We start from the raw sequence: 13,346 nt of genomic DNA, 5'->3' as shown, positions 1-13,346 counted from the left end.
TCGTTAATGCTGTGTTTATTAAGCCATCCTGTTCTTTTCAGTTGAAAGAGCCTTTTAATCTTCCAATTTCATTTTAAATGTTCACATCTCTTTTGTGATGCAATGCTTTAACCAGCTTTAGCTCTGCTTTTAATTTCTTCTGCATCTGTAGCTGTTTTAATGTATTGTATCTTGATCTTTCTTTTTAGCTACTGAAGGATAACTAACACATTCCTGAATAAATAAACTGTTATTTAGAACATAAAAAGTCTTCCCTATCTCCAAATATGAACTGATACCTTGGGCTATCATGGAACCTTGCAGGATTAGTTATGAGTATACTTGAGGCTAAGCAGGAAACTTAACCCTGATAAAGTGGACAATTTCCAGAACAGTAATTAGTTGTCCAGTTAAGGTATTGTGAAACCAAATCAGACCTCAAAGAAAGTTTTATTTTACTCCCAGCAAATGTTGAAATAAGATTGCTGCTTAAAATTAAAATTAATTAAACTTAGATAGAAAACAAATGTTTTTCATTCTTAATTATAGAACTATTCATGGGATGGTATATTTTGATCAATACTCTGTTTGTATGTAAGTAACCCTAATTACAAATAAACTTTCTTTCTTGGGAATCCACAAGTTACAATTGTTCATTCTTGATGTTTCCAAAAAGACTTACGCTGTTTATTTTAAAAATATGTGAAAGGGTATATGCCTAATTGCTTCTTGGAATAGAAAGTTTATTTTGTGGTTTTAGCATAAATTTCAAAAAACACAGTTTACACATTTAGGGGTTATGAGTAATTTTTAAAACATGATTGTGATAACGCCCCCCCCTTCCCAGTATACTCCCCATGGAACGTTTAGTGGCAAACAAACTTTAGGAGATGATCAAAGAAAAGCTGAGTAAATTGCTAAGAATTCTCTCTCTCTCTCTCTCTCTCTCTCTCTCTTTCTCTCTCTCTCCTCCTCTCTCCCTCCCTCCCTCCCTCTCTCTCTCCTTCTCCTCCCCCCCCCCATCATTGGGAAGAAGAGAAGTGCTTAGTTTCTAACAGAATCCTAAGTTTTAAGAGCCTGTCCTAAACATTATTTGATAGGTATGCAAGAAGCAGCATCAGCATCAAGGAACTGCCACCTAATACCCCAGAGTTAACAACTGCTGATAAGAAAGACAAAAAATTCTGGATAGGGCAATACTTGAAGACAGTAGAAGAGAAGACAACAATCTGGAGAAAATCCCAAATAAAAAGACCTGCAAATAGAAGTAGAACAACTATGAAAAAGAAAGCAAAGATAGTACCAATAGTGATAGATGCCTTGGGTGCAATCCCAGAACATATGGAGCACCACTTGAATACCACCACCATTGACAAAATCACAATCAGTCAATTGAAAAAGGCAGTTTTATTTGGAAGAGCTTATATTCCTCTGATGATACTTTTAATGACACCAAACAACATCATCTGCCTATCTATCCCAGATCCTTGGGGAAGGACTTGATAGGTGGATAAAAATGAAAAATTCAGTCTAAAAATCGGCTGAGTTTACGACAAACCATCATAATAAATTATATGCCGCCCAACTGTTGGATTCCCACAGAGAATCCAACAGTACTAAGGTCTCCACCTTCTATTATATGGCTCTTGATCTCTTCCCATAATTAATTCAGATATGAAGATAGCCTTCTCCAAACAGAGACAAAATACAACTCATCTGGCCAAATCCCAGATCTTATCTCTCCAGCATAACTATGCCAACAAGGTATGGCAACTATCGATTTACTCCACTTAAAGTGGATTTATGTCTTTTCAAAATGAAATGAGACTCCCTCTCAAATGACAAATGCAGTGCACTAAATCCCAAAAATCTGTGAGTAATTTGCTACATTGAAAGCTTCAGTTATTTGAGAGATGAAAATGTTTGCTGTGTAATAACACACAAGTTTTTATATGGAATCCTTGCCTTAGAGTCAAGAGATTAATTTTAATGTAACAACCTTTTTTAAAAAAATGACATGTGGCCAAAGTCTTTTTTTTCTATTTCTACTATTTTATTTCTAAATCTATTAAGTCTAAATCCTAATTTTGTTACACTGAACTTATTTTTGTTCTGACACTACTACAAGGGAGCCCAATCTTATGCAAGATTTAAAGTTGAGCTAAAAATTATTTCTATAACAAGAATGATATTTTTTCAAAGAAATGAAATTTTCCTATCTAGATGATGAATGATGTCTTTTTTAAAAAAAATATCACTGCAGTGAATTAGCTTCTTCTGGTAAGACTAAGTATGTTAGACTACAGTTTCAGGCCACATTATATTACCAAGATAGTAGTTGATCGTATTTATAGATGACCTCTGGTAGACTTTGGATAGGAGTAATTCCTGGTCATCCATGATCTCTCAGTGGCGTTCAGTACCATCAAACATGATATCCTTCTGGATCAGTTGAGGGGTTTAGGAGTTGGGCATATTTCTTCAGTGGTTCTCTTCCTCCCTCTGAAGCAAGTTCCAGCTGGTGTGATGAGTAAGGAGGTGTCCAGTACTATACCTCTGCTTTGCTGGGTGCCACAGAGCTACACTCTATCCCTACTCCTGTTTAAAGTATGTATGAAACTGCGAAGCAAGGTCATCAATTTTCAAGGGATTAGGTGGTACCATAAAAATCTTAATGATAGCCAGTTGCACATTTCTGACTTCGACCATCCAAATGATGCCATCAGGATGGTTTCCCTGGACTTAGAGGCTGAACAGGTCCTGATGAAGAAATCAGGCTTCAGCTTAACCTTGGCAAGACTGAGAGGCTATGGGTTTTAGGGTCCCTGCATCAAGTGATCTTCCATAATTAATATTGCATGGGTGACATCCTCCCAGACAGAGTTGGTGGGCAATCTGGGGTTCCTCATGAACTTGTGGCTTCTGTTCAAGGAGTAAGTGGCAGCCATTGTCAAGAGGATCCTTGCACAAATAATATTGTACACCAGTTGCATCCATTCCTATATCTGGAGACATTTCTAATGGTCACTCAAGCCCTAGATGTCTCCCATTTGACTGTTGCAACATATTGAACACGGGGCTGCCCTTGAAGAGCAGAATGCTTAGTACTGTATTGGGTGCATTGTAATATGCCTATGTAACACTACTGTTACCATGAGCTGTATAGGCTTCCAGTAAACTTCTGGATACAATTCAAACAATTAAATACTTTTAGCCCTATATAGAATGAGGCCAGGTCATTTGCAGAACTCCCTAACTGCCTACGATTTCTGTGTGTCTCATCTGAATTGACAGAGAGGGTATTCCATGGATCTCCTAAGTCAGGGTTGTCAAACACGCATCGTCATGGCAGCGTCACAAGATGTATTGCAACTTTTTTCCCCTTTCTAAACCAGTTGTGGGCATGGCCAACATGTGAGGCATCCAGCCTGCGGGCTGCAAGTTTGACAGCCCTGTCCTAAGTGAAGCTGTGTTACCTGGCAATCTTAGGAAATGTGCCTAAGACCTGGCTTTTCCCTTAGGCACTGGGACTGAGATGTTATCATCAAATATACTGGTGAATAAGCTGAGAATTTTGGGTGCCAAAAGACACCTCCCAAAATAGATTCAGCTTATCTATGGATGGGCTTTCCATATGTATATAGGACAACACCTTTTTAAAGTACACATTTATCCTATATTTATTTACATATAAGCCCATATGCAGATAAGCAGACCCTCAGAATTTTAAAATACCATTAAAATATATATTGGCTTATCCATGCGTGGCACATTTTGATGGTATTTTGGTTAAAAATATCTGACCTATCCATCACACTATTTTTCTTCTGGAATAAGTACCAACTATTTTGCACTTTTATATAAAATAAAATACAAAATTAGAAGTTGCAGTGTAAATTTATTTTATCAAGGAATCAGCCAAAACTTTGGTCATATATAGTCATTTTATATAACCAAATCATCTAAATGTATTTTTTGATATACTGGACACTCATTTTTCTATTCAGCCTCTGTTCATTTCTCTCTTGTTAATTTACCACAATCATTTCCCAAGTATCCATTTCCCAGTGCATTCAAATTACTTGTTTGTCCTGACATACAGATTTTCATTTTCGTGTAACAAAATTATTCCACCTTTGCTTCCTTTGACAAACAAGCATTCCTTGTAACAGACACATAATAGTCATTACTTTTCTACTAGCATTTGCACATCTTAAGAACTGTCTATCCATTAACTCGTCTTTAAACACCATTCTCCCAACAAATAGAAATTCATCTCCTTGATCTAATTACTTGCCATTTTTATATAACCTGCAATCACCTATTACATTTTCCTTGCTGGCCACAAATATCTTGGAGCTTTCTACATTTGTTATCTCATACAAACTAACATTCATTGGAAAATATGAAGATTCTCATCCATCAATAACATAATAATAAACATGATGATTGTTTCCCTCATCTGCAAACAAAATTACACAGAGAGTTGCCTCAAACCACAAGGTAGGTGTCAAATAAATTTAATACTAAAAAAATACATTTTTATACATTTATCTATAACTAACCAATGGAATGTCAAAGATACCTGGAGTTTTTCCCTGCTCGGTGTTAAACATAATTTATTCGCATGTATGATTTACTTCCATCATATAGTTCTTCTCTTAGATAATTAGTACTCAATCTTCAACTGCATAGTTACACAAAATTCAAACCTATTTTTACAATATATTTATTTACTTATAGCTCTCCTTTATGTTCTCTACACATAAAATTAGCTTTATTTTCTACTTTCATGCATTTCTCAGGGACCTGCTGAAGAGCAAAAGATTTCCAGATGTAGCACCAGTATAGCACCATTTCCCAATGCTTCTCATTGTCAACTCTTGTACCCTTTCAGTCAGATTGTGCTAAAGACTCTCCTAGGCAGGCTTAACAAATGAATCCCGCTGTAGTATTTTGCATTTATTCTTCCTACCTTTCTTTTTGTATAAGGAACGATAATGGCATCCTTCCAGTAATCAGGCTTTCACATACACTAGACATACCCTAACTACTCACACAGCTACTCCGCAACCAAACCAAATCGTATTTTAATATTTTTCAATTAGCCCATAGGCATACCCTTACTATTTTTTCAACATCTTCAAAATATTCATTATTGCCTTTTCAACATTTATTTTCTTGGAGAGTAGAACGTTTCTTGTTTGTTTCAGTTCTATTCTTTGACATACCCCTTTCATTCTCATTCATATCTTTAAAATATTTGTTTTAGCATTCTGTCATTACAGTTTCATCTCAAATCTTTCTTAATTCCATTTCCTCTGCAATAGGCCCCTTGCTTAACCCTTTTCCCCTACTTCTAAAACCATGTTTTATCTCTGTCAATATTGCGCTACATTTTTGCCCCTTTCAATTTTAACCAGTCCTCATTATCTTTGACTACATTCTCTGAAATTATCTTTTTCTTTCTATAAACCATATACAATAAATTTCTATTTTTCATTTTATAGCAATTACTCTCTTATTAGCATTTTTTCCTTGTCCACAGGCTCCTTCACTACATCATTCTTCCAAATATCCTTTTTGATGCTTACCATTAGCATAGTTACATACCTTTCTGTGTATATAATATATATTATTAAAAGTATAATTTCAAAGCAACATTTATTTGAATTATATCCATTGCTTTTACTCTGGGATTTTGCTTTGATTTTTATCTAAATGAATATTTATTTGCACACCATGTATTTAATTAGTATTTATATGTTTCTGAGAAACAAAATAAGTAGCTTGAATGTAAATTAACAGCATTAAATCTTATGTTACTGAGTTTCTCTTGTTTTACTCTCTCAATAAAATCAGCGGAGCAGAAAACTTCCTACATTCAGCTGGTTCTACACTCTTTTCTTCAAAATATTCATTATTGCCTTTTCAACATTTATTTTCTTGGAGAGTAGAACGTTTCTTGTTTGTTTCAGTTCTATTCTTTGACATACCCCTTTCATTCTCATTCATATCTTTAAAATATTTGTTTTAGCATTCTGTCATTACAGTTTCATCTCAAATCTTTCTTAATTCCATTTCCTCTGCAATAGGCCCCTTGCTTAACCCTTTTCCCCTACTTCTAAAACCATGTTTTATCTCTGTCAATATTGCGCTACATTTTTGCCCCTTTCAATTTTAACCAGTCCTCATTATCTTTGACTACATTCTCTGAAATTATCTTTTTCTTTCTATAAACCATATACAATAAATTTCTATTTTTCATTTTATAGCAATTACTCTCTTATTAGCATTTTTTCCTTGTCCACAGGCTCCTTCACTACATCATTCTTCCAAATATCCTTTTTGATGCTTACCATTAGCATAGTTACATACCTTTCTGTGTATATAATATATATTATTAAAAGTATAATTTCAAAGCAACATTTATTTGAATTATATCCATTGCTTTTACTCTGGGATTTTGCTTTGATTTTTATCTAAATGAATATTTATTTGCACACCATGTATTTAATTAGTATTTATATGTTTCTGAGAAACAAAATAAGTAGCTTGAATGTAAATTAACAGCATTAAATCTTATGTTACTGAGTTTCTCTTGTTTTACTCTCTCAATAAAATCAGCGGAGCAGAAAACTTCCTACATTCAGCTGGTTCTACACTCTTTTCTTCAAATATTTGACATAGTTCCACTACAGCTACAACTAAATATCATTGGTTATAGGAATTACCTTTCTGGGAAGGAAAAGATTTACACATCCACTATTTAAGAAAAATTGTAACAATGGTAAGCAGGTAGACTTGAGAAGGGAGAAGAGGCTTACTTAAGGTGTGATTCAGATTGGATTCAATCTGTAGCCTGGAGATTCTCCATCTTTTTTCTATTTTCGTCTCTTTTTTAGTAGAGAAGATGTGAAATTACAGAAGCCAAAATATAGTGTTAAAGGAAATGCATGCTTCACATTTCTCTAAAGACATCACATGTCTCTTGTATTCTTTGTACATAATAAATCCTTTTTAAAACTTCTGCCCTCTCAATAAAAACTCTGCTTAATTATTCTCTTAAATATTGCCTCCAAGTTTCCTTCTCCATGCTCTCCTTAATTATTAATGTTTGGTCACTTTTCTTTCTGAAATAATGAATTTTAGAATTGCATGGCTATCAAATAAACATGGATATACTAATATCGTCCTACCAATTGTGCTAAAGAGGGAGAACTTTCATGTAAATTGTTATTGAGCATTCTTCTACAAAGCCATTGAGCCGAATTCTAAAAGGAAAAAAAACAATTCTCATAACCTAAAGCAGAACAGAGGAGGCTGGAGGGACACAGAGCCTGGAAAGTATTTAACCAAATTTCAAGACAAGCTTAAAATCAAAGTTTATAGGCTTAAACTTCACTCTGGACTTAAAGGAACTAAAAGTCTTTTTTTTCCCCTTGATATGTCTTGTTTTCTTATTTTATCTATAAGCTGCTCAGAGCCACTGTATTGCTGGGTGGCCTCAAACTTCATAAAATAAAAAGTTCATGGTATTCTCAGTAATGACTCAATATCGACATAACTGAAACTGTCCTTGATTAGACAAACATATGGAGAAAAATCCATCAGTACATATCAGTGAATAAAAAACTTCTGTGTTCAGAAGCAGATGAATATTTTTGCCTGCCAAATATTAGGCACTTAGAAACCTGCAGAAGTATTTTCCTGGATCATATGAGAAATATGCTGGAATTGCTAGGAAAGTTTAAGAATTAGCTGAGCTTTGCAAGGAGTCACTGGAGACGGAGGAACCTTTAGAATTGAGAAGAAAAAATGACCCTTATCTATGGCTATATAGCTATATGGTATAGCTACCCAGGTGTGCTTACAGATGGGATTCAGCCAGTGGCTTGGAGAATCTTCATCTTTGTTTTATTTTTTCTCTCTCTTTTCTTGGGCAGCCTGTCAATTTCTGACAACTGTATACATGGATCCAGTTCTATGACTTGAATTTAGAAGAATTCTAAATAACAACAATAATGCTTGCACTTCAGGCATTGTTTTATTGAGTGGATGTAAAATGGGCTTTCTCTAGAATAAGCTTTTTCCTGCTCAATTCTGTGATTTCATATTTATAAAGGCTTCAGCTTTAAAAAAGAAGAAAATAATGTGAACGCAGAGTATTTTTCAGCATGGACGAACCATCCCTTCCCATTAAAGAATCATCCGATGTGTGATACTAGTTCAAGTCTTTATTTCTCTATATTTCACCACCACCTGGTATTGATATGCAGTGGGACTGCAGCGACCTCACAAAAATAATAGAGGCAGAGATACTATATTTTCTACTAACATTTATTTTTCCTTAAGACTGAAGGTTTTCTGGGAGTGGCAGGGCTGAGAGAGAGGGAAGTTTGATTTCTTCTTCTTCCCCAACTACAATTTCTCCTGAAAAATCAGACCAGCCCTGATAATTAAAATTATGGTGGGAAAAGACATCCATAGGCAGTCAGGATTGGGAGGGAAATCGGTGAGATATCTTAAAAAACAGATCCTTGGCAGAGGATTCCCCTACCTAAGCAACGCCAGCGCGGGACTAGTCCGCTGACAGACTGTAGGTAATTCTCGGTTAACTCGGATGCTGTTTTGGGAAAGAAGAAGAAGCAGAAGAAGAACATTGCTTCTCTCAGTTCAGATTTCGACTCCCAAAAAAAAAGCAGGACAAAGCGGTTTCTGAGGAAAGTTAATAACACCCCGTCTCAAAAAAAAAAAAAAACAACCACCCCACTCACTCGGGAATAACAGGGTACCCTGATTTTTCAGTCCCCGGGAGATGAGAGAAGAAATAGGTTTGCTAAATCCATTATCGCATCTAAAGACTGAGTACTCGGGAAAGCTCTGCTTTCCTCCAGACAAAAGCCAGCGCTCGGAATATCTATAGAATATTCCGAGCGCTGGCTTTTGTCCGGAGAAAAACACAGCTTTCCCGGTTTCGGGTGCTAAGCTTGCAGCTTTAAAGACACGTGAAGAGGCGCTCCTGCCCCCCCTCAGCGGGCTTACAGTTTAACTCCGGTTAAGACGCCAGTCCTCTCGAAGGGCGAGCGCGCGCTCAGGGTTCAGGAAGCGGCGGAAGCCCGGCGGACGCGCCAAAGGAGGCCGGGCCCTGGGCTGCCCAGCGATCCGTCGGGGACGGAGAGACGGGCGCCGCCGAGCAATACGGGCTTCTTTTAACTCTTCTCCATTGCTACTCTGAACTTCCGGCTGCCAAGTTGAATCTAGAAGAAAGGAAGCCCCACTTCCTGAAACACAGTTAACACAGCTAAACTTTGGAGGGGAGCTTTCCCAACCCGAATGGGTAGAACTGCGATTCCCATCATCCCCAGCCAGTACGGCCGTGGCTGGCTGGGGCTGAAAGGAAGGGCACGTTGACTGGATCGCTTGGACGGCGTTTGAAAGGAGTTCCTTTAGGAAAATATTTGCATCATCGGTCTCACGGGATCACGCTTGGACGAAAGGAACAAAAAGCCCTGGGAAGTAGCCCTGGAAATAAGATAGCCAAAAAAAAAGGAGGGGGGGGGAAAGAAAAGCTGACAGAGATAGCTCAGCAACAATATCCTATGCTCCTGTGTGAGTGTGAGTGTGTGTTTGTGTGTGTATGTACACTCACATATGCATATACATGCATGCATCTAAAAAAAAAGCAGAATACCAAAATCATATCCCACAAGCAATTATATAAATTACATTAAATGTTCAATTATATAAATTACATTAAATGTTTGGATCAGTTGCCATTTTCCTCTAAACACGTCCATTTAAAAATATTTTTGTTAATAGATTTTGCATGGTTAATAAGAAATACGTTCAAAGAAGGAAAAAAATATTACAATGTAAGTGGAAAAGTAGGAGAGAAGAAAAACAAAAAAGATAGAAAAAAGAAAATAAAAAGACCATTTTTTTAAAAAAAAATGTGAAGATCCTTTTCAGGAGTTATGCATACAACTCTGGTCAAGCCACTGCAATTTCATCATAAGTCCCATCTTTCTGTAATCTATTCTTTCTAATAATCAGCACCATAAATTACAAAATCATTTTCTTTGTTATGCAAAAGATCCATAAGGGGTTTCTAGTCACTGATGAATGTCAGCAAAGACCCGTCTCTAATCAAAAAAAGTTAATTTGTCCATCTCAGCAAGTTTTGTCAATTTCACCAGCCATTCCTCCATAATAGGTAATGGCAAACCTTCCATCTTTGCACGCAAAATAGCCTCACCCCAGTAATCATACAATGAAATAATCTTCCATTGTTTTTTTGTTTATCTATCAATCTTAAAAGACAGAAGTCAGGAAACTTCTGACTTCAGCTGAATATTAAACTTTAAAATCCTCATGTATGTATATATTTGAATACTAAGGTTTTTAGTGTTTAAAGCATTCACCAAGTATGCTAAAATTCCCTTCATGTGGTTCACATTTCTAACATACATTTGAAATACCTTTGTGCATTCTAGATAATTTATCTGGTGTCATGTACCAATAATACAACATTCTGTAATGCTTTTTAATATCATAACATAGTGTAAACTTATACCCTTTTTGCCACAATATTTTGCCATATTTCCCATTTGTCCATCTGTATATTATAACCAAAATTATTTGCCCATTCTTCTAAATACTTTCTTACTTATTTGACTCATGACCTTTGAACACTCCTAAGTACAACAATATTTTCTGTGGGGAAATAAAATAAGACATTTTTTCTCCATGGGCTTAACTTTTGGTACATCCTTGTTCTGTGTGTGAGAGAGATAGAGCTTGCACATATATACACCTAGATCTACTTATTCAAATGTTACATTTATCCATTTACAATACAATCTTTATAGCTGTTATGCTGCATTGTTTTGGTTTTTCTGTTTTGGTTCCCTGGTTTGCCTCTTGCCAGTCCGTATAAGTTCTTTCTCTTGTTCTCTGTCCTTCTTCATTCTTGTCTTACGCTCTTCACTACAGGTAATCCTCGATTTACAAGAGTTCATTTAGTGACCGTTCAAATGCCGTTACAATGGCACTGAAAAAAGTGACATGACAGTTTTTCACACTTGCAACCATTGCAGCATCCCCATGGTCACATGATCAAAATTCGGATTCTTGACAGCTGGTTCATATTTATGCTGGTTGCAGTGTCCCAAGTCACGTGATCAGCTTTTGCAACCTTCTGACAAGCAAAGTCAATGGGGAAGCCAGATTCATTTAATAATCATGTTAATAACAACTGCAATGATTCATTTAACAACTTTGGCAAGAAAGGTCGTAAAATAAGGCAAATATCACTTAACAAATGTTTCACTTAGCAACAGAAACAGCTGGGGTCAGTTGTGGTGGTAAGTTGAGGACTACCTGTATTTTATTAATGCCTTTTTCTTTTCATTCATGTAAAATATGGTGGACAGGCTATACTTCGGTTCATTTTTTTATCATAGTCCAGAGGATGATAGATCATGCCAAGGACTATTGTCTTCCCACCAGCAAAATGGATCCTGAAGGAAACACAAATACGACATTTGGTGTTTTCTTACACATTTTTTATAACTTTTATAGATTTTTTGCTTTAGATACAGTGGTTTTTCTAGGATAAAGAACATCTGCCATTTGCTTTTGCTGAAATAGTTGGTTTGTCATGAACTTTCACATTCTGATGGCCACAGTTCTTGGTGATTTCTCCTGTAGCCAAAAGGGAAAAAACGAAAAGCTTATCTCCTGGTTCGGCCAAGCAGTGCAGAAGTATCAACTTGAAAGAAGAGTAGTGTCTTTCTCCTTTCCTTGCTGGCTCAGCAGCCACCTCAATAAATTCAACAAAAATGTGTGAGATTTAGGTTTATGGGATGGAAGTATGAAGAGCATCAGTGAGAAAATATCCTGTGGGATAGAATGCCTTCAGTTTAACATATCTGTGGAGCAGAGCTGGGTTTCAGCGGGAAGTTCTGGAGAACCGGTAGCAGAAATTTTGAGTAGTTCGGAGAACCGGTAGTAAAAATTCTGACTGGCCCTGCCCCCATCTATTCTCTGCCTCCCAAGTCCCAGCTGATCAGGAGGAAATGGGGATTTTGCAATGCCTTCCCCTGGATCGGGGAGGGAATGGAGATTTTACAGTATCCTTTCCCTACCACACCCACCAAGCCATGCCATGCCCACCAAACCACACCCACAGAACCGGTAGTAAAAAATGTTGAAACCCACCACTGCTGTGGAGCATGATCTCCAAGTGGACAAGAAATAGATACCAACCTAATATTTCTATTTAAGAAGTTTCATAGTGATTCTAGTTTAGTTTCCAACAAATGTTTCATATGATCCTTTAGTATCCTGCCTTTTCAGATGTGAAGACTAGCCAGTTGGCTGTTCTAACAACATAGCCTCTTCTACTTACAGGTGGGAAAAAAGTAATCATTTCTCTTCAGATTTACCTCGGATAAAGTGTACATCCGGTTCTGAAGCCGGACAAAACCTCTTTAAAATAAATGGCTTCATCGGATGGGATCTGTTGAAAGGTATAATGTTCTGATCTTATCTCTGTAAGCTAAAAAAATTAAGAGAGTAAGATTAATCTAAAAAGTTAACTGCAGTAGCAGCAACAACAACACTCCTACATCATCTTAGAGAACATAGAACAGCCTTTCCTAAGGGTGGGGGGGATGAGCCATTCTGACCACCGCCAAGCTAGCTGAGGAATGATAAGAGCTGCAGCCTAGAACATTTCTGATGCTACGTTTGGTCTGTTTTATCTCTAATGAAGAAATATTTCATTCACAAAGGCTTATGACAATTATTTTATTGAGTTAGTGCAGCCTTTCCAAAACTGGTACAACCAAGCATCCTGGAACAATAATTCCCAGATTTTCCCAGCAAAGGAATGTCATTCCGAAAGACTTCTGATGACACCATGAAAAAGTAGCTTGGAGCAAAAGGACAAAAGGAGTGGAAGAAGATATGACCATTGGATATGCTGATAGGGGATTGTAGGGGTTGTACATCCAACAACATATGGAAGACATCTCTGGCTTCTTCCTTGCATCCTCCTTACTGTGGCACAATGATGGCTGACTAGCCATTTTTGTAGGCTGCACCATCCAAATATTATCTTTATCTCATTCCCACTCACTACAAAAGCAGCATACATTCCAATTTAGCTGATTCAGTTTATAAGCATATTTTCCATCTTCCTAAAACGGAAGTATTCACAATTATGCTAGTGATGAAGTAATTAAAATCTGGGATTATTTGCTTCCATGGGCTACCTGAGGCTTCTGCAGACATACCTCTACTTTCTAGTCCCTGGGATCTGTTTTCCTTAGCTATTCTGCTTTTGGAAGTGAGAATGTCCA

At 36.8% G+C, this 13,346-nt stretch overlaps 1 long non-coding RNA gene across 1 annotated transcript in view; it reads right to left on the bottom strand.

Moving 5' to 3' along the window:
* LOC131192466 (uncharacterized) overlaps positions 1–9,392 on the bottom strand; it is an 81,726-nt gene extending 72,334 nt beyond the window's left edge. The window contains exon 1 of the long non-coding RNA XR_009153739.1: positions 9,025–9,392. This is a non-coding gene — a long non-coding RNA (uncharacterized LOC131192466). The remainder of the gene's footprint in view (positions 1–9,024) is intronic.
* Positions 9,393–13,346: the final 3,954 nt, after the last annotated feature.

Source organism: Ahaetulla prasina, chromosome 2 (genome assembly GCF_028640845.1).
Source record: "Ahaetulla prasina isolate Xishuangbanna chromosome 2, ASM2864084v1, whole genome shotgun sequence".
Lineage (NCBI taxonomy): Eukaryota > Metazoa > Chordata > Lepidosauria > Squamata > Colubridae > Ahaetulla > Ahaetulla prasina.
The sequence above is the reverse complement of the archived record's forward strand: the minus strand, read 5'-3'. Positions and strand labels throughout refer to the sequence as shown.